The sequence below is a fragment of the Tupaia chinensis genome, unplaced genomic scaffold (assembly GCF_000334495.1).
Source record: "Tupaia chinensis unplaced genomic scaffold, TupChi_1.0 Scaffold000197_1, whole genome shotgun sequence".
Lineage (NCBI taxonomy): Eukaryota > Metazoa > Chordata > Mammalia > Scandentia > Tupaiidae > Tupaia > Tupaia belangeri.
Window position 1 is genome coordinate 7,014,705 of NW_006159672.1, and position 20,550 is coordinate 7,035,254.

General features: G+C 48.0%; 1 long non-coding RNA gene across 1 annotated transcript; it reads left to right on the forward strand.

Annotated features, from left to right (window-relative positions):
* Nucleotides 1–8,935: 8,935 nt before the first annotated feature.
* Nucleotides 8,936–17,775, forward strand: LOC114007549 (uncharacterized). The gene is made up of 3 exons (XR_003549156.1): nt 8,936–9,110; nt 11,589–11,715; nt 17,484–17,775. It is a non-coding gene; the product is annotated as an uncharacterized LOC114007549 (long non-coding RNA).
* Nucleotides 17,776–20,550: the final 2,775 nt, after the last annotated feature.

Consider the following 20,550-nt stretch of genomic DNA (forward strand, 5'->3'; position numbering starts at 1 on the left):
AATTACCTTCCAGGAAGGCCAGCCGGCCCTCCTGAGGGCTTCCTTCTAAACGGGGAGCTATTGGCAGCCCCACGAGATCCTGTAAAACAATGAATCTAGCATCAAGCACAGCGGACTATATGTTTCTGGGTAGAAGGAGGGAGGGTCAGATGGATCCTCAGTTCCATCTTATGGCCCAAGAAACCCTGTAGAGGGGCTGTGGAAGAGGTGTGTGTGTAAAGAGCCCGAGAGACAGCAGAAAGGAATCGAAGTATCCTGAATGGGCTTTCCCCAAGGAGTTCACTTCCTGAAACGGCACCTGATGCTCGGTCACCAGGGGAGAACTGCTGTGCACTTCATGGGCGACGACGAAGCTGTTAACATACAAAGAGCCCTGTGCCAGACCACGCAGCTTCCCCAAGGGCAGGCCCAAGCGAGCACCCTCTCCCCCATCCAGAGAGTGTGGTTGTGCTACCACGCACCCCAGCCTCAGTAAGGACACCAGCATCAGATACATTTCTGGCTCTGTCCGGGGGACATGCTGAGTACTTATCAGCAGAGGGCTTTCTGCTGGTCACCTGGCCCACCTGCTACCTGGATAAGTCCATGAGAGGTTGACATCAGTCCTTTGTCCCCCACCCATAGCCAAGGAACTGGCTGCTGGAATCTCCTTTGGACCTGACACCTCTTAATTCAGACCTGGGGTTGCCACAGTGGGTACAGTTTTCCTGAGGAAGTTTCAGGGGCAGCCCTGCTATGCCAGCTCATGTTCCACAGAGCAGGGGGCTGGAGGACAGACCAGTCTGTCCCTGACAGGATGACATCCCTTTCAGAGTGAGAGAGCAGGTAGGTAATCTTCCCTTCTGCCCTGGGCCTTCTCCGTGTTCTGTTTGCAACTCTTTGGTTCCTGCTCTCCCACCAGGACAGACTGTGGTCTCACACATTTTGGGACAGCATCAATCATTGTGCATCTCCCCCACACAATGTTTGTGGACCTTGGTTTTTGTGGAATGAGGACCCCTCAGACAGAACTTTCTGTACCTGATTGACCTTCTCACTGAGGAAACAGGCAAACGGTAGCAGTAGCATAGACCTACAAGCCGCCACAGCTTGGCTGACTGGGGGACCGAGTACACTCTTCAGCCGTCCATCATTAAAGCAACAGGCTGGAGCCAGCAGATGGCATGGTGGTTAAAGGCACTGGACTTTCACATGGCCAACCGTAGTTCAAGTCCTGAACTGGTGGCTTGTTTTCTCACTTTCCCTCTCTCCCTCTCTCTGACTTATAAAACTGGAAAGTAATAATAATAAATAAAGTTAAATTAAATAACTCTCTTTAAAAAAAAAAAAAAGGTAACAGGCTAGAGGAAGGCCTGAGAACCAAAGGCAGTATCTCCCCATAGCTAGGAGTGTTCAGCTCTGAGGGGCCTATGAAGGCCGGAGAGCAGAAAGGCAGAGGCCCCCCCACAATAGGAGAAGCTGGAGGAGTTCTGGAGAGTGGATGAGGATCGGGTGTTCCCGTATCGGGAGCATCAGGGTGTAAGTAGAGGATGTGAACACAGCTCAGCCAGCAAGTTGGCCATACAGGACCTGCTGCAGGGACAGATTCTTCGCAAGGACGAGAGGGACCATGGTTTCCCTGGCAAGCCCCAGGCAGCTCTTCCAAGGGCCTCCACCTTGTGCAGGTTGAGGTCACACAGGAGTCTTCGTTGTAAGGGTTCCAGGAGCTTCTGAAAGTAGAGCGAGTAGCAGTCTCTCAGGCAGAGGCCTGAGGTTGCAGGCTGGCCAGCAAGTTCTGTCCCAGCTCCAGCCACCTCTAAGTCTGAAAACAGAGGCCAGTCCCACCAAGCATAGCCCATCGGGACAGGAACTTGCTCAGCCCTGACCTGGTATCACCTTATTGACTGGGGATAGGGGACTTGGGGTCACAGGCCTAGGAGCTCAAGGTTATGGAAATAGGCCCGCACACAGAAAGAAAGGGCTGTCCATAATAAGCTCAGTGTCCATACCAGGTCCCGTGTCTGTAGCAGAGCCTGCAGTGCATGAGGAAATGGAGCAACAGAAGTTGGCAGGGGTTGCTGGCAGCAGGGGGTGCAGGGTGTGACATATCAATCCGTCTGAATCTGTCCAGAATGTCCTTGCAAAAGCCTTTCAGCTGAGAGGGCTAATTTAGAAGGAATAAAATAAATGATACCGACCTTGGTGAAAACCTTGTCCAAAATAATTTTCTCTTCCCTGTACGTGTCGCTTGGAGACTCTGAGGCCTGTAATGAAAGAGGGGCAGTTTCAGTCTCCTAAATCCTATAGAGGTAGCTGTCCAGCCTGCACAGCCATGAAGGCTCTGGCCAATCTGGTATCCGTCACCCAGTGGCTGCAGCTCCAGGGAGCAACCCCCTTGTTGCCAGCTCTCTTGTTCCAAGTGTTTAGGGGAAACAGAAGAGGCGAAATGCAGATGGGGCCTGGGGCTGATGAGAGCTGTGTTCTGAATACATTAGGCACAGGGAATGGAGAGCAGGCCTTGACCCTCCACCCTGTCAGCTCTTGCCCAGAGGAGCAGGCCAGTAAACACTACAGGAGTGGGACAGGCTCAGGGCAGAGCAAAGCCTCTCTGAGATGTGTGGTTGTTACTAAAACCCAGACAGCATAGACTCCGGGGACTCCAGGACCACTGCCACAGCCTCCCCAGAGCCAGCGTCTGCCCAGGCTGTGCCCCTAGGCCTGAGGTGGTCGACTGGCGGGCCACACCCCTGCCCTTTCAAGAGATTGGCTGTGCCCAGCCGGCAAAGTTGCATGGATGGTGAAAGAAATTAGGAGGGAGGAGCCTCCACAAGGCAGGGCCTCCCACAGGCAGATTTGGAGTCAAACTTTATTTCAGCAATTTTATTTTTAATTTCAAAAACCTCCTTTTCCTCTGATTTTTTTGTCTTGTTTCTGGTTTCTGGTTATTATATTAACTTAGACCTTGAGCCCTCTCAATAAAGAAGCTCGGTTTAGCATGTTTGGGTTTGGGGAGCCAACTTCCTTCTGTGCCATAAGCGTCTGCCTCTTCCAGGGGCCTTATCGGTGTTTGGCTACTCAGCGCCTCCACTGGACTCTGCCGAGGCTGCACGCTGGGGGCCCTGCCCGGCCTCCAGCGGATGCACTCGCTGCCTTCTCTGTTGGTCCCCAGGCCTGCAGAAGGCTCTCTTAGGCCTTTCTTTCCTTCACTGGCGTTTTGGAGGGCGGTGAGGCGGAAGACGCGTGCGCCTGCTCCGTGCTTATCACTGGCTTATGGGAAGTTCCGGACTGAACTCAGATTGTCAGCCACAGCCCTCCCTAGCAGCCCTTCACCAACCCTGCATGTAGATATCGCTGCCTCTCGCTGTCCGCCCATCCTGCCCAGGTTGGTGTTTACTCTGTTCTCGCCGTAGGACAGCACCCACATCCTGTCTGGAAGGCAGTAGTATCCGTTTATCTTTGTTTCCATTTCTTTTCTTTCCATTTCTTCCCAAAAGCTCAGTGAGATTTAGAGCATTTTACTTTTTCCCTGAAAAATAGTTCACTGGCCCCCAAGGTCACCCTAGTCATGTTAAATAATCTGGAGAAAATGAAGGGAATTGGGCTGTCTCTCTAAGGGAGTTGAGATCCCTGACCAGTACCAGGGCCACTTCCTTCCTGCTGGTTTCACTGGCGTCCATGTGAGGCTGTCCCTGTGAGGCTGAGGCAGACTCCTCCAGGTATAGGAACCTTCCTGCAAGGATTAAATAGGCAGGGCTCAGCCCACATTTGGCACCTGCTGCAGCCTACCCAACCCAAGCACTTCAGGGAAACTTGCAGCTTGGCACAGGACTCAGGTCCCCATCCAGTCTACCCCACGGGTCCCCAGCAGCTGCTGTTAGCTGCTCACACACTCAAGCCACTCCACCACACTGGGGACAATGCATGAGGGATGACAAGGTACTTTGTGGCACTTGTACAAGGATTGCTGACTTGGGAAGGAATCTTTTCCTCACCAAGGTTTCTCTCAAGGACATCTGTCCTGTTCCCCAAGGACACCACAGGCCAAAGCACGGGAGGCAGCAGGTGACACAGAATGGAGACACCAAGACAGGCACCTCAGCCTCAGCAGCCAGTCACTGGTGTCTGCAGCTGAGCAGGCAAAGGCTCTCTGTGGCTTCCTGATGCTGTCAGAGGACAAAGCTTCCCTTCCAGAATCCCAAGGCTCAGTGGGGAGTGCTGGCTCCTGTGACCTGCCCCAGTGTGCACCTGTGACCTCCTCGGGGTTGTCTTAGTACAATGAGCAGGGAACTGCACAGGATGCATGCTAATTTGGCACCTAGAGCCCTGCATGAAAGGGCTGTAGCTCTCCTTGTCCTGAAGGAACACCCCAGCTCTGTACTTGTGCAGAGGCCTGGGTTGGAGTTATGTGGACCAGCCTCCTTGCTGGGCAGGATTTCACACCAAGGGAGAAGCAGCGGGTCTTTGAAAGTCATCTAACTGCTTTGTTAATACATTTTCACACTTGCTTCCCATCTTTTACTGTTATATAATGGGGTCAAGAATTTCCCCAACGGAAGCAAGCCACAGCCTGAAAGTGAGCATCTGAAATGGCGCTTCAAGGTCATTCCTCCTGCTAAGGGCTGCACTTCACTCTCCACACAAGGTCTGACGTCATCTGGGCGGATTCAGGAGGCACCCCTCCCCCACCCTGACCACCTCACAGCCACTCACCAAGCAGGGAATTTGAAATTGAAGGCAAGGAGACCCAAACAGTAATTTCTGGCAGTGTTCCTGCCCAGGCTCATCAGTGCTCAGACACCTTCACTCTCAGCATTAGATTGGGTCCAAAACAGCCAGCTTAGCAGAGTCTTGTCTTTAACACACGTGACCTAACAGGTGATATAACTGATAGTTTCAACGCCCGATGATTTCAGTGACTTCCGGGGGGGTGGGGGGGTGGAAATGTTCCAATTGTTGCCACATTGCAGCTTTTTCCCCACAGGCACAGAAAGGTCACGGTGTCCAGATGGCTGGGCCCAGCATGACCACACACAGGTTCCATTCCCCACCTCTCCATGAGCACCAGGGAGGGCACCAGCATGGCCTGCTCAAGGACTGCCTCCACAAGGGGGCTGTACAAGGAATGACCACTGAACAAAGGGGCCCTCATGGGAAGCTGGCAGAGGGAGGGCTGATCCTACCCATACCCTGGGACACCTCATTGCCCAAAACAGCTTGCTGCTGCCCAGGGAGGGTTCACTCCTGAAGGTGGGGCACTCTGTGACGGGGTCTATATCATTCAGCCTCCGACTGTGCACTCCAGGCTTCCACAAGTGGGTTAAGACCTTTTCCTCCTCAAGCCTGATGGCACTAACCTGCCCCGGCTGCTGCTGTACCCACAGGCTAGGTGCCACCCTCAGACACCCCCACCTCCCCGCCTCCGAGCCAGACATGCCTGTCTCTCCCACATGTCCACCAACAGCCCTGCCCACACACAGCAGGTACACAATGAATGTTTGGTGTTTTAGATGGTCTAGGCTTCATTTTGCCCAGTGCTCAGAGCACAGGAGAAGAAAAATGCTCTCAGAAAAGAAACCTGTGTCAAATTCCAGCCCTACAGTTGAATGCATATACCCCATTAAGAGGCCAATCATTTCTAAAGGTTAAATATGATGGTGCTTAAAAAATAATTCTAGCTGTTTAAATTTAGGACACTGAAAAAAGTTCAGTCCAAGAATGTTCCCTGGCTCGAGGCGCGTAACATTTCCCTTGATGATGAATCAGACTTTGTGTGCGCTCTCACCTCCCACCTCGGGGAGCTGGTGGGCAGAGACCTGGTTTCCCCCGAAGTCTCAGAGCCCCTCTTTCTTCTTGCACCATCAGCGGAGATGTCCCCACCAGCCAGCATAGCCAGAAATGATCTGGCAAGAATGCCGATCCGCTCTGCCTCAGGCTGCTACTCTTCTATCTTTTGGGTTGGCACTTTCTCTTCCAAGAACCCATTTGGAGAAGGGTATCAGGCCCTGATATGGGAGATGGGCTGCCCGACTCCCAGCCCAGACTGGAGTTTTTCACAATTGTTGTTGTTCAAGTGAACTTAAAAGCTACAAATTAGTGAACGGGACTTCACATAAACACAGCCCCGTGTAAGCCATTTGATTGAGATATCAGAAGATTTGCAGCAAGCTCTAGACCACCTTGGCCCTGTCCCAGAGTAGGAGGGGGCAGCAGTGACCATGACCCTGTCCCAAGGGATGCCCTTGAACTTAATATAAATAGAATCATTTTTCACACTTCTCTTGTCAGTGAAATTCAACCATGTAGCAAAAGTCATCTTCCTCCTTTTTTAAATTGCAGTGTGGCATTCCTTACGTGAACACACCATGATACCTTTTCTTCCATTGAAGAAGAATGTAGGTTGTTTCCAAATTTGGCTCTTATGAAAAGGGTTTTGTTTTTTTGTTTGTTTGTTTGTTTTGTTTTTTTGAGAGGTTTTTGCTATAGGGCAAAGACAGAGACAGAGAGACAGAAAGCAAGAAAGAGAAATCACCCCCCCAGAGGGATGGCCACATTGCAATCCCTTCTCCTCCATTCTCCTCTTGGGATCTTCGGCACACACACACATGTGCCTGGCGTGAGTTTAAGCTACTGGGTCCGGGACTTGAACTGCAGTTGACTACATGGGAGTCCAGTGACACAGCCATTACACCAACTGCTTGTCCCTCTTACAAAAAATAATGATAAAAACATTCCTGTGCCTTTCTTCTATAGACATAGGAACTCACTTCTCTTGGGTAGTTCGCCAGGATTAGAACATGGGGTCATAGTATATACATATTTTAGTGTCAGTAGATACTGTTTTCAAATGCTGTTTTCCAAAATGGTTGTACCAGTTCTTGATCCATAATTTATTATGGCACCCCGTTGTGCTTTCATTTTGCATTTCCCTGACTAAAAATGTTGAGTGACATAATGACATTCTCTTCAAATATTAACTTCAAAAGTGCCCGCTTGGGGCCAACAAATGGCATAGCGATTATGTCGCTGGACTCCCACATGGCTGCCCATGGTTCGAGTCCTGGACCCAGTGACTTCAAAATTGTGCCATCCTACATGGCTGCCCATGGTTCGAGTCCTGGGCCCAGTGACTTCAAAATTGTGCCGGGCATGTGTGCGTGCAAGCCAAGATCCCAGGGGGAGAATGGAGAAGAAGGGATTGCAGCATGGCCATCCTTCCCTAGGGGTGATTTCTCACTTTCCCTTTCACTGTCTCTGTTTTTCTCTCTGTCAAGCACACACACTCTAAGGCAAAAACCTTTTTAAAAATTTTTAAAAATAAAAAATAAAGTGCCAGCTCAAGTCTTTTGTCTTTTTTTTTTTTTTTTCTGTGAAACATTGGTCTTCTTTCTTACTGATTTATAGTTCTTGTTGCATTCTGGCTCATGTACTCATATATCTCAACATACATTCTATATCATTTTTTTACAAGTCCACAATTTACTTTATAACTCTTAATGCTATCTTTTAATAAATAGAAATTCTTTTTTTTAGGTTTTTGCCATCAGATGCATGCACTCACCAGAAAGAAATAGAGAAAGAGAAAATGAGAAATCACCTCCCAGGGTAGATGGCCACACCACAATCCCTTCTTCATTCTCCTCTTGGGATCCTGGGCACACACAAACATGTGCCTGGCTTGATTTTCAAGCCGCCAGGTCAAGGACTCGAACTGTGATCAACCATGTGGGAGTTCAGTGCCTTAACCAGCATGCCAACTACTGGCCCAGATAAACAGAAATCCTTAATTTTAATGAAATCTAATATTTCTGGCATTTTTCTGTTGTGAATAATTTTTTAGGTCTTACTTTTTAAAATCTTTGTTCATGCACATTCTTGTATTTCTTTTATTTCTTCTAAAAGCCTTATTGTCTCACCTTTTGTTCTATAAGGACTATAAGCATCTCAAGTTAATGTTTGTCAGTGGTGCAAAATAGGGCTTCGGATCATTTTCCACATGTCTATGCAATTGATCCAGTGCCATTTGTTGCAAACACCATCTTTTCTGATTAAGTAGCCCTGGCACTTGATAACTATATGTGTGTAGGTCATTTCTGGACTCTTCTGCTCCTTTGGTCTATTTGTCTATCCTGGGTCAGCCTCACACTGTTTTAATTACTGTAGCTTTGTAGGAAGTCTGGGCATTGAAAAGTAGAAGGATTGCAGCTTTCATTCCCTTTTTGGGATTGCCTTGGAAACAAGAAGGAAGACTGCTTCCATGCCTGGTGGTGTTTCCCAAGTCTGAGCCCTGGGTTTAATAAAGCAGCGAGCACATATATGGACAGAGGAACTCTCCTGGGACAAAGAGAAACCAGGTACACTCTAAAAAGTCACAAGCGTATCGGCATGGTGAATCAGAATATGGAAGGATCCAAACGAGCTGTCCTCTCTGCTTGCGAATGCTTGCCCACAGCCCTTCCTCTCAGAAAGCCACATCTCTGGAGGCTACTGAGTGCAGAAAAAGTCACATGTCCTCTGACTGCCCAATATTTCCTTTATGGGAAGATTTTTGCTTACCGATTTAATTTCATTAAACTAATAGGGCTGTTTACATTTTCTATTTCTTCTGAGGCCAGTCATTCATGTCTTTCAAAGAATTTGCCCATCTCATCTGAATGTCCAAGTATATTAATGAAAAGTGTACCTTCCTTTTGGTATATCTGTTAATGTTAGTTGGATCAGTAGTGAAGATGTCCTTTCTTTCTTTTTTTTTTCCTTTGGTAGGAGGTTTTTGCACACACACTCACCAAAGAGAGAGAAAACAGACACAGTGAGAGGGGAAGTGAGAGAGAAAACAGACACAGTGAGAGGGGAAGTGAGAAATCACCCTCCAGGAAGGATGACCACACCACAGTCCCTCCTCCTCCATCCTCCCAGAATCTTGGGCATGCATGCAAGCACACGCAGCATGAGTTTTAAGCCACTGGGTCCAGGACTCGAACTGCGGTCAGCCATGTGAGAGTTCAGCAATGTAACCATTACAACATCTGCAGGCCCCAAGTTGGAAGACTAAGTCACTAATTTTCCATCTTTATTTGTTTCTGACTTGTGTGTTTCCATCTGAGCATTGCTTTAACTTCACTCTCCAAATTTTGGTAAGTATTATTTTTATAACTTACCAAATGCTTAATACAAAATGCTTTCCAATTTTTATTTTAATTACTTCTTTGACTCATGTATTATTTTGAAGTGTGTTGCTTAATTTCTAAACTTTGTGGGGGGAGCTCTACTTATCTTTCTCTATTGGTTACTATTTTAATTCTACTGTGGTAGGACACCACACTCATTATGATTTCAAACTTTTGAAATTTGTTGTGTCTTGCTATGCTGCATTAGGCTCTCTCTTTTGGAAAAAGTTCATGTGCATTAGAAAAAGACTGTATCACTTATTGAGTATGACAGTCAATTAGGTCAAATTGGTTAATTATATTATTTAGATGTCTAGATTCTTACTGATTTTCTTTCTGTCTGTGCTATCATGTACCCACTCCTACTTTTTTTCTGACTCTGCTTCCTGCCAAGTGGTATCCCCTGTCCTTAGCCTCAGCATACTTCACCATGGGTCCACTACTATCCCATTCTCATTCCATTCAACTGCAGCTTTCTGTGTGTTTGCCAAATCCTCAGGAGAAGGGGATACTTGAACAGGAATGGGTGGATGGGTAGGTGGATAGATGGATGGATGGATGGATGGATGGATGAGTGGACAGATAGGTAGACAAGTGCATGGATAAATGGATGGTAGATAAATGAGTGGGTGGATGGATGGATGAATTGTAGGGATGAACAAGAGTGAGGAAGAAAGAACAAACAAATGACTGGAGAATGAACAGGGCAGCAAATGGGCACAAATATGAGATGACTTTACCTTTCAAAAAAAGAGAAAGTTGGGCCAGCCCCATACACAGTGATTAAGTTCTGTGAAGAAGAAGCTGGATCTTGGAGAGGTTTTTGTTTGTTTGTTTGTTTTTGCTTTTTGTTTTATGTTTTGTTTGTTTTGTTTTGTTTTTGTTTTTGTTTTGCTTTAGGGCACATGCGTTCGCCAGACAGACAGAGAGAGACAGAGAGACAGAAAGCGAGAAATCACCCCCCAGGGGGAATGGCCATGCCGCAATCCCTTCTCCTCCATTCTCCTCTCAGGATCTTGGGCACATACGCACACACATCCGGCGTGAGTTTTTAGCCACCGGGTCCAGGACGCGAACTGGGGTCGACTACGTAGGAGTTCAGTGACACGTTAACTGCCAGTCCCGAGAAGAAGCTGGATCTTACGTGGCAACCAGGATTCAAGTCCTGGCTCCAGTAGCTTATATGCCCAGTGTGAGTACATGCCCAGGATCCTGATGGGATGGAGAATTGGAGGTATAAAATTTACAGTGCAGCCAGGCCCCATTGGGGGATTCTCTATATATATTTCTCTCTTTCTCATGTGTTATACAGGCACTTCTCATGAAAGAAATAACACAAACTTTAAAAATATTCAAATATTGGAACCAGCAGGTGGCATGGTGGTTAAGGCACTGGGGGATATTCCCACATGGCCTACCATGGTTTAAGTCTTGGACCTAGTGACTGGCTTTCTCACTTCTTCTCTCTCTCTGTTGTCTCTCTCTCTGGTCAAATTAAAATAAATGTATGACTAAATAAAATTAAATAAATAATTCCAAAAAATATATTCAAATATTAGATGAAAATTCATGAAGCAAAATCAAAATCAAGTTTCAAACCCTCTAAGAAATATATTAGCTCAACAGTAACAATGAATTACAGGAGGTAAAAGAGAATATTTTTCATTCCCTCATCTTAGATCAGTGGATGAACCTGATTCTCAAGATGGAAACTCTCTAAGCAGTAGCTGGGGCTCATGAGACAGTGTCATGCAGACCACTGATGCTGTAACAAAAATCTGTGCACGGATGCTCATTTTATCGTAGCAGCTGAGGGAGAACTGAGACAAATGCAAGAATGCTCAACTTTTTTCCAGAAAATTCCTCCTAAAAGAGGTTAAATGTCATAAATATACAAATTAGCTTAACAAAAACAAACATGTTTGAGAGTTTCTCAGCTACTGTGCGAAAATCATTCTGGTATTATGCAAAGAAATGATAGGTTTAGTGCTGTTTCTAAAAATGGCCATTACTGAATATGTATGCAAAAGGTGAGGACTGAACAGTTAGTAAATCATTGCAATTTACACAGTCAGCTGGAGTTGGTCAGTTACGTGTATGTGTGAGACAGATACATAGACACGTAATGGGAGTCTCTGCCCAAATACAAAACACTGAGCCTGGCACTGGCCTGCGGTGGAAAACAGGCCACTCCTCGGGTTCTGGTTGCTTGGGATGAAGGTCCCATTTTGGAGAGTGGCAGTTGTGCCTTCCTGGAAAACAGAGTGGAGCAGTGAGCTTCTACCATCCATGCTGGGCCACCTGCCTGCTTACCTCACCCACCTGGGAACTATACTGGGTCTCATCCAGCAGATAAATGTCACTGAGTCATGAAGTTCTCAAGATTCTAAGTCTCAGAACTTCCTGCTCCTCCCTTTCTGTTTATGGTCATCTCCACTTGTCTAGTGCTGGCCTCATCTCCAGAGTGAGGACGAACATCATGTGAAGAGTGAGAGGTGGCCACATTGAGCCTTGGGGTGGACAGAAACCAATGGGGAAGACCTGGGCTTCGTGTACCAACCTGACCTGGCAGGTGAGTTTCTGTACATTTCAAGCCTTAAAACAAAGGTATGAGAGGGCCAGCAAGTGGCATGGTGGTTAATGCACTGGACTCCTATGTGGTTGACCATGGTTCAAGTCCTGGACCTGGTGGCTTGAAATTTATGCCAGGTGCATGTTGAATATGTGCCCAAAATCCTGAGAAGAGAATGAAGGAGAAAGGATTGTAACATGGCCATCCCCACTGGGATATGATTTCTCACTTTCTGTCTCTCTGTCTCTCTTCCTCTCTCTGTCTCACCAGCAAATGCATGAACCTTAGAGCAAAAATCTCTCTCAAAGGAAAAAAAAAAAGGGTGGCCATTCTCTATTAAACCTGCAGATGTGCTCACATCATTGTGTGTACATCTTAAGGTGGGAGGAGTCTCCAGCTCCTTAGCCTATTGGCCAGAGCTGGAAGTCTTACCAGAATGTTCTGCACTGAGAGGCAGGTCACCTATATCTGATCAAGTGTCCAGTTGAAGCTTCCATAATCAAAACTGGGCAGATTTGAGTTCCCAAAGCTGGCAGATGGACCCACCCACTGAAGCAGTCCAGTGAACTGCCTCTACCTGTGTCCTAGCCAGCAGGGTGTGGCCTCCAGGCTCCCGAAGTTTGCTTAATCCATCCCTTCCCCAGGGCATCCCTCCTGCCTCACCCACCCAGCTAACCACCTCCTGCTCTAGAGATAGCCTATTGAACTTCTATAGTCTGGGATCTCACCATCCCACCATGAGGCCGTGGCTCTGCCACCTGCCTCAGCAGGACCCAGAGATCCCAGCTATAGATGGCGGACACAGTTTCCCCTGCCTCTGCCCTGCCCTGCTGCCTGGGGCCCTAACAATATGTGATAGCCGGGTCACAAGAGCCCCCATGCAAGGTCCCTAGCTGCTGCCCTGATGCATCCTCTACACCCCAACCCCAACCTGCAGCAACACCAACCTGGGAACACCATTCACCTCTACATCTCACTCAGATTCAGACAGAATAGGATTTGAAGACACATCTGACAGGGCTTGATCATCTGCCAGCAACTTTCTTAAAAAGCGATCTTCTCACAAGGAGAGAAAAATCATAAAGCCAAGGGCTTTTCGGAGTCCATGGCCAGGAGGGTTAGGGGCACTTAGCTCACAACTCTGAGCATTCAGTGCCACACCACCATCTCAGGATAACCATCCTCACAAGGGAAGGGACTGGCCTGACCCCCCAGGTGGCAGCCAGCACAGAGGTGGAGGTCTCAGGTGAGGTGGTCTCAGTAGAAGACTCATCAGAGAAAGCAAACACCTGGCAGGAGCCTCTGGCTGAGGATGGGCTTTGGGCAAAGCACCACACAGGTGCTGTGCAGACCAGAGGTAGACGGCCCAATGCAGTTCGGCTCAAATCCACACCTCCCTCTGTGCCTGCACCTCAACCCCAGTGGGATCAGCATCCCAGCACTCAGACCCCAGCACCTCATGCTTCTTTGGGGCTTAGTTGGGCTCAAGTATGGCCTTTTCAGTGTAAGAGGCCTGTGCCCCCAAGCAGACATCAAGGGAGAACCTTAAACTACACTATCCACCATCCACCCATCACTTGCTGCTCAGCCCCACTTCTTGGTGCCACAGGGATTCCAGAGGGAGGGAAGCATGGGAAACATCAGACAGGTCAACACACGGGTTTCCTATTGCATCAAATGACCATTGAGTCTTTGAAATGTCAGTCTCACCAGAGAAGCAGAGGCAATAGGAGACACATATTAAGAGATTAATTGCAAGGAGTTAGTTCATGATGTAGCTGGTTAGGAAGTCTGGGATCCATAGGGCCTGCTCCAGAGACTGGACCCCTCTGGAGCATCCACATGCAGAATGTCTTCTTCCTGCTTTTTAGTAGGGTGCATGGAACACAAAGAGACTGGGGTGGGTGGCAGGGTCCCAACCATCCAGGTGAGGCATGTGGATGACAAGTCATGAGGACGCCAGGATGTACATGTGTTACTCCTGACCACAAACCTAGGTGAGCTTGCCTCTTTGCAGTATATGGGAAGGAGCGTCTGCCCAAAGCTTTGGCTCTCTCCCACGTTCAACTAAGGCCTCCGTTTTGCACACAGATGATTCGAATCTAGGGAATGCAGCTGGAATGAGCAGATGCTCAGGGTACAAAAGTCTTCATTCACCTCCAGGGAGAGGAGATCCTGACTAACCTCATTCTGAAGTTGTTAGCTTTCGGGCCAGCAGGCGGTGTGGTGGTTGAGTTGCTAGGCTTCCACATGACCGTAGTTCGAGTCCCTGGACCTGGCAGCTTCTTTCTCACTTTCTCCTCCTCTCTCTCTCTCATGAGCAAATGTGCCCTGTTGCAAAATTTAAAATAATCACCATAAAAATAATAAATAATTCTTTAAAAAGAAAAAGAAATTGTCAGCTCTCATTATTTCCCTAGAACAGCTCAGCAGAGCATTTTGTCCCATGTCACCTGAAAGTGGCAAGTCAAGGGCTGATGACGTGTAGACCAGACCACAAATATAAGCTCCTAACCTGCTCTCCACCTCAGACCAGCCTCCTGCCCAGGGACAGTGTCTGGGGACTGGGAAGCCCCTCCATCTGACTGTAGTGACTTTATGGCTTTTGAAGTTACCCCCAATGGGCAGCTTCTGACGGATCAGAAGCTCAGAGAAGCCTCCTCCTCTCACTGCAACCAGGGCCATGCAGCCTGAGCCTGGGACCCAAGTTCCAAATCTGCCACTCCCTGAGTTCTCTGAGGCTCTTGAGGTTTCTGGTGCTTTATTCTTTTAATTAATGCACAGTGATTATAACCTTCCTGTCACTTCTGTGAAACCAGGTTTGGGCTCCACTGGGAGACAAGCGATTTCCTCACTGTGGGAGCCACCTCTCAAACAGCACCTGCGGCCACCGTGGCTGGTTTTTAATTACTGCAAAATCCTTCGGTGACTTTTCATCTGTTTCAGACCAAAACCAATAAACACATTCATTTGTGTCTAAGTGATGCCAGCCCAAAGGGCTCAGCATGGTCAGGATGCAGAAAGATCTTTGGGGAAATCCAGCCACGTCCTTCACTGGCTCATACCCACACAGGGTAAGCTGCCTTGGACCAGACTTCAGCTACAGGACCCAGAGCTGGGAAGTGGACGGCAAGGCTGGCCTTGGGCCTCCTTGCAAGGTCTGAGGCAGAGTTTCAGAGTGCTGATACCAACCAGCATCACAGGCTCAGCCTCAACAGACCTTGCATAATCCCAAGCGAAGGAAGGAGTGGAAAAGCAGCTGATATTTTTCTGAAAACACTGAGAGCTGTTCTTGATGATTCTAACTGCTTTTGCCAAAGGATATTTAAATTACTGTAGAGCAGCATAAGTACCCCCACCCCATCAGCTGAGACTACCACACTGAAAGGACTACCAGTGGGATGCAGAGTTTAGAGCAGACACAGACCCCAGTTCTGGCCTCTCCTGCTCATTGGCACTAGCTGCACAGCCTGGGGTAGGTCGTTTCACCTCGCTGTGTTTGGCTTTCTCTTCCCTTAGAGTTTGCCTGAGAAAAATAGAAGAAAAAGCAAACTGCTTCTCCTATACTCTCACCCAACAACCAACATGGAACATTTCTGTGGCCAAGTTTCTAGAGGTTTTAACCCCCACACCATGCAAGCAAGCAACTCTGCAGTGGGCACCAGTTGGGCGTTCTGTAATTCAAATAAATTCTGACACTATCTACCTGGAGGTAGTGTTAGATTCCACAGGTTCAGGACTTAGTTCTCAAGACTTTCCCCCACCAAATGAAAGCCATAGGTTGCTTTTTTTCTTTTAAGAATTATTTATCTTATTTTATTTGTTATTATTATTTTAATTACACCAGAGAGAGAGAGAGAAAGCAAGCCACCAGGTCTGGGACTTGAACTGCAGTCGACCACGTGGATGTCCAGCATCTTAACCATTGCACCACCTGCCGGCTCCCCCTAGGTTGTTTTATCTGTGCTCTTGACCCATTGGTTATAAATTGGTGTTTCCAATATCCCCTCTTTGGGGTCCATTAATTTGCTGGGACAGCTCACAGAACTTTGGAAAATACTTCTATTTACAGGTTTATCATAAAAGATATTACAAAGAATGCAGATAAACAGCAACTGAAAAGATGCATAGGGCGAGGTATGGGGGAATAAGCATGGGACTTCTGATCCCTCTGTAGGCCACTGTCCTCTGGGGACCTCCATGTACATAATCAGCTATTTGGGACCAGCGGATAGCGTAATGGTTATGTCAGTGGACTCCCATGTAGTTGACCGCTGTTCCCATCTCAGACCTGACAGCTTGGAACTCAAGCTGGGAGCATGTGCATGCATCCCCAAGATCCTGTGAGGAGACTGGAGGAGAAGAGTTTGCAGCGTGGCCATCCCCCTTGGTGGGAGGGGATTTCTCACTTTCTATCTCTCTGTCTCCACTCTCTGTCTCTCCGGCAAGCGCACGCACCCTGTAGTAAAAACCTCTCTTTAAAAAAAAAAAAGAAAGAAAAGAAAAAAACAATCAGCAATCTGGAAGCTATAAGCTTTTGGGTTTTCATAGAAACTTTATTACATAAGCATGATTGATTAAATCACTGGCTATTGGCTATTATCGAAAAGACCAAAGTAACAAATCTGGTGAGGATGCAGAGAAAGGGGAGCTCTTTTAAACTATTGGTGGGAATATAAATGAGTACAGTCATAACATAAAGTAGATAGGTGCAATTATTATGTGCCAATTTGAAAATGCTAACATTGGGGCCAGCAAGTAGTGTGGTGGTTAAGGCACTGGATTTCTACATGGCCAACTTCGTTTGAGTTCCGGACCTCCTGGCGGCTTGAAAATCACGCTAGGAGCATGTGCATGCGTGTCCAGAATCCAAGAGAAGAATGGATCGTAGTATAGCCATCTCCCCTGTGGGGGTGGATGAGTCTCCCCTTTCCTCTCTCTGTCTCTCTCTGGTGAGCACATGTGCCCTATGGCAAAAGCTTTTTAAAAAGTTAAAAATATTGTTTTAAAAATATGTTAAGCTCATGTGCCCTATGGCAAAAACTTTTTAAAAAGTTAAAATATTGTTTTGAAAATATGTTAAGCCATTAAAAATCATCATTGGCTATTAGGGATCAACTCAAGTTTCAGCCCCTTTCTCCACCACAGAAGTTAGGGGTGGGCTGAAAGTCCTCCCCCCTCTCAATACTACCTTGTCCTTTCCATGTCCAGCCCCATCTCGAAGCTACCTAGACATGGCCAGTCATCAGTCAACTTATTAGCATACAAAAAGCCACTTATGGGACCAGCAGTTAGCGTAATGGCTATGTCGCTAGACTCCCACGTAGTCGACCACGGTTGGAGTCCCGGACCCGGTGGCTTAAACTCACGCCGGGCGCATGTGCGTGCGTGCCCAAGATCCCGAGAGGAGAATGGAGGAGAAGGGATTGTGGCGTGGCCATCCCCCCTGGAGGGTGATTTCTCGCTTTCTAGCTCTCTGTCTCTCTCTGTCTGTCTGGCAAGCGCACGCACCCTATAGCAAAAACCTCTCAAAAAAAATAAATTTAAAAAAAAAAAGCCACTTATTACTTCGGAAATTCCAAGGGTTTTAGGAATTGTACACCAGAAGGTATAGTAGGCTACATAGAAGAAGCAAAGTAATTCCACGTGAAATCTAACACCACAGGTTAAAATACTGTGTAGATTGTCCTTCAACTTGTTTTCTTTCTTAGGCATAATAAGTCTTGTTTCTTGCTGAAACTAATCATAGCTTTGCTGAGATTTTACAGAGACCAGGCCTTGAGACTGCAACCCCAGAAGCAGATGTGCTCAAGGAAGATAAGAACTTCTGCCCTGATTACCAGGTTCACCCGACCCAGCCACAGCTGAAAATAACAACCATGACATCAACAAGTCTCCTCCGTGGGATCAGCCAAGGAGATGACGAACTGCTGGCGGGACAAAATAGCATATAGCTCCGCTCCTTGTGTCCCTTGAAACATCCCTCTCATCAGACCAGGACTTGGAAGATGGTCTTTGGGCACTAATCCACCATCTCCCCCTCCTCTCTAGCTTCCTGGATAAAGCTACCTTTCCTTTACATCAATACTTGTCTCTCCAACATTGGCTGTTGAGCAGCAAACTTGGATTCAGAACCAGCCTCCATCCGGTTACAACTGGACAAAGACCAAATACATATTTCACAAAATCACAGCTTGTCACGGTGGGAGCAGAGCCCCAGCTCAGACTCGAAGCCCAGCACAGGGGAAGAGCCAGTCAGCATAGAAGGGAGAAGTGACGAGAGGAGAGCAGAGTTAATGCGGGGAGAGCCACACCAGGCCTGCCAGGGCAGGTGCCTACACCTCTGGGGAGGCTCTACATCAGTGATGTTGGCTTGATAGGACATACAGTCTCTGTCACAGAGACTCCCCGCTACCCATAGTACACGTGGGCTGCCTATGCCTCAGTAAGCCCTCACCCTCACCTGCAGATGCAGCCGCAGCTCCCCCTGCACCATGGGACCACAAGCCCTTGTGTGGGGCTGGAGAGAGACAAGTCCAGAATTTCTATTCTATTTCTTTAGGCTTTCCCTGCCAGTTGTGTCTGGCCTTGGGGTAAGGCTGTGTCAGGGACCCACACGTAAGTCTGTGCTTTAGGAAAGGTAGGAGAGAAACTGAGTCCACAGAGGGAGAAAATGTGTTTCCCCAAGATACAGAACATGGCTTCCCATGGCAAGGAAGAGCTGGACACACTCCCACCCTCAGGAAGGAGCAGGGACAGCTGGACTCTCAAAAGCACCCTGTGACCCGAGAGTCCTGCTCACTAATCAGAGCCCTGTACCACATTCACCCAGCCATATCCAACATTCCCATGGCCTGTCTGTCCCTACTTCCTAGGTCCATGGGGAGAGGTATAGACATCCTTGGTTCTGAGCATTGGCAAAGCTCAGGTGTCTCCAGCAGCCAGCCGGAGCCTCCTGTTCACACCAGCCATCTCTCCTCACACAAGGGTCTCTTTGAGAGACTTCTGAGTCTTTCCTCTGCCTGAACCATTCTCAGCTTCCTGCTGCTGCTGAGAAAATATGTCTCTTCTTGCTGGCTTTAGAGATTCCCAGAAGCTGGCTGTGCCATTCCTCTGCAAGATCATTAATCCCAGGATCCATACTGCCCCACCTTCCCAGGCCTGGCCTTTTCCTACTCAGTGGGTTCTTATTATCCTTTGACACACAGCTCAAAGATTACCTCCTCCAGGAAGCCCTACCTGCTTGTTCTTCCCCTCAGAATGGACAACTCCATTGCCTCAGGTTAGTTCCTGCCCCTGATGCCTTAAAATATAGTTATTTCTATACCTGTCTCTTTCTCCAATGGACATCACACTACTGATGAGCAAGGCCATCCCTAACTGTCTCTGCAACCCCCAGCAGGACTTTGCATATCCTACATAGGTGCTCGATGAGCCTGGGTCTATCCTAGAAGCCAAAGATTTGTCAGGAGCCCTCCAGAGCAGTTTTAGAGATTATCAATTCCTAATTCTGCACTCTCTAGATCTAAGGAGGAACCCTCAACCTCTCAGAGGAGCTCAGCCCACTCCACAAAGGGGCCACCTGCCAGAAAGAAAACACTGCCATGGAAACCACTCACGGTTGAAATCCAGATGAGTTTGCTCTGGTGTATCCATAACGCCTAAGCAGGCAAACCATACATGAGTGCATGTCATGAAGAGGCTGTGACTCAGTGGTCAGCTGGAGGGGAGTAGGAACAGGCCAGCTCCCATGGTCAGATGGACAGATGATCCCTCCCAAGACCCACAGTGATGTTCACTTTCCCAGAGCCAATGTGCTGGGGGACTTCTTCTCTGTGCCAGTCTTTCTCCCGCCAGCTAGAAAGATGGTAGGAGCAGCCCAGGAGGAGGAGGGAAGGGAGCCAGCAAAACCTGGGCTTCCCGGTCCTCCTTCCAACTGCCCCAAGTCTCCTTGGCCATGAAGGCTGTGCAGGACACTGTGCAAGCTCTGAAGCTCAGGCTTCCTTCTAGAGGGTGGTAGGAGCTGCCTCCTCCATAGAGGGGCCCTTCAGCCTTTCCCCAGGCTGGACCCTCCCAGAAAGCTACATTCACCTGCTCGGTGGTCAGCTGTCCAAGCCTTGCAAGGCCTGGAAAGAGCAAGGCTCACTGCATTTCTCTTTGCTTTTGCTTTCAGTTAAGTATTTGCTGATTCAGAGACCCAGTACAGACCTTTCCTCCCCTCACAGCCTCCTTGGTCTGGCCAACAGTCTATCTCTCTTGCTCTCTTTCTCTATCACTGTGTGCATATATACGTGTACAAGTCTATCTCCCTGTTCACTGCATTTCTCTTTGCTTTTGCTTTCAGTTAAGTATTTGCTGATTCAGAGACCCAGTACAGACCTTTCCTCCCCTCACAGCCTCCTTGGTCTGGCCAACAGTCTATCTCTCTTGCTCTCTTTCTCTATCACTGTGTGCATATATACGTGTACAAGTCTATCTCCCTGTTTCTTTGTCTCTGTCTCATTCTTCCTCTCTCTCCCTCTCTCTCTTTCTCTCTTGCTCTCTTTTTCGCCCTCATTCTCTCGTGTGTCATGATAAGTCGCTGCTCTCTGCCCTGCTAGGCGGTAGCTCCCCAGTGTCAGCAATTGGGCAGTCCCCGTGGGGCCCAGGCCTGACATATCCTAGGTCCTCAGCAAATGTTGTGAATCAGCGAATTGAAAACAGACCAATCAAAGTTTATACCACTGTCCAGTCTTTAAGCTTTCTGTTGAATAGCTAACGCTGGGTTCAGGGCATCTTAGTGATGTACTCGACCTTCGGATACCTCATATAGAACATCTTTTACAGTCGCTGACT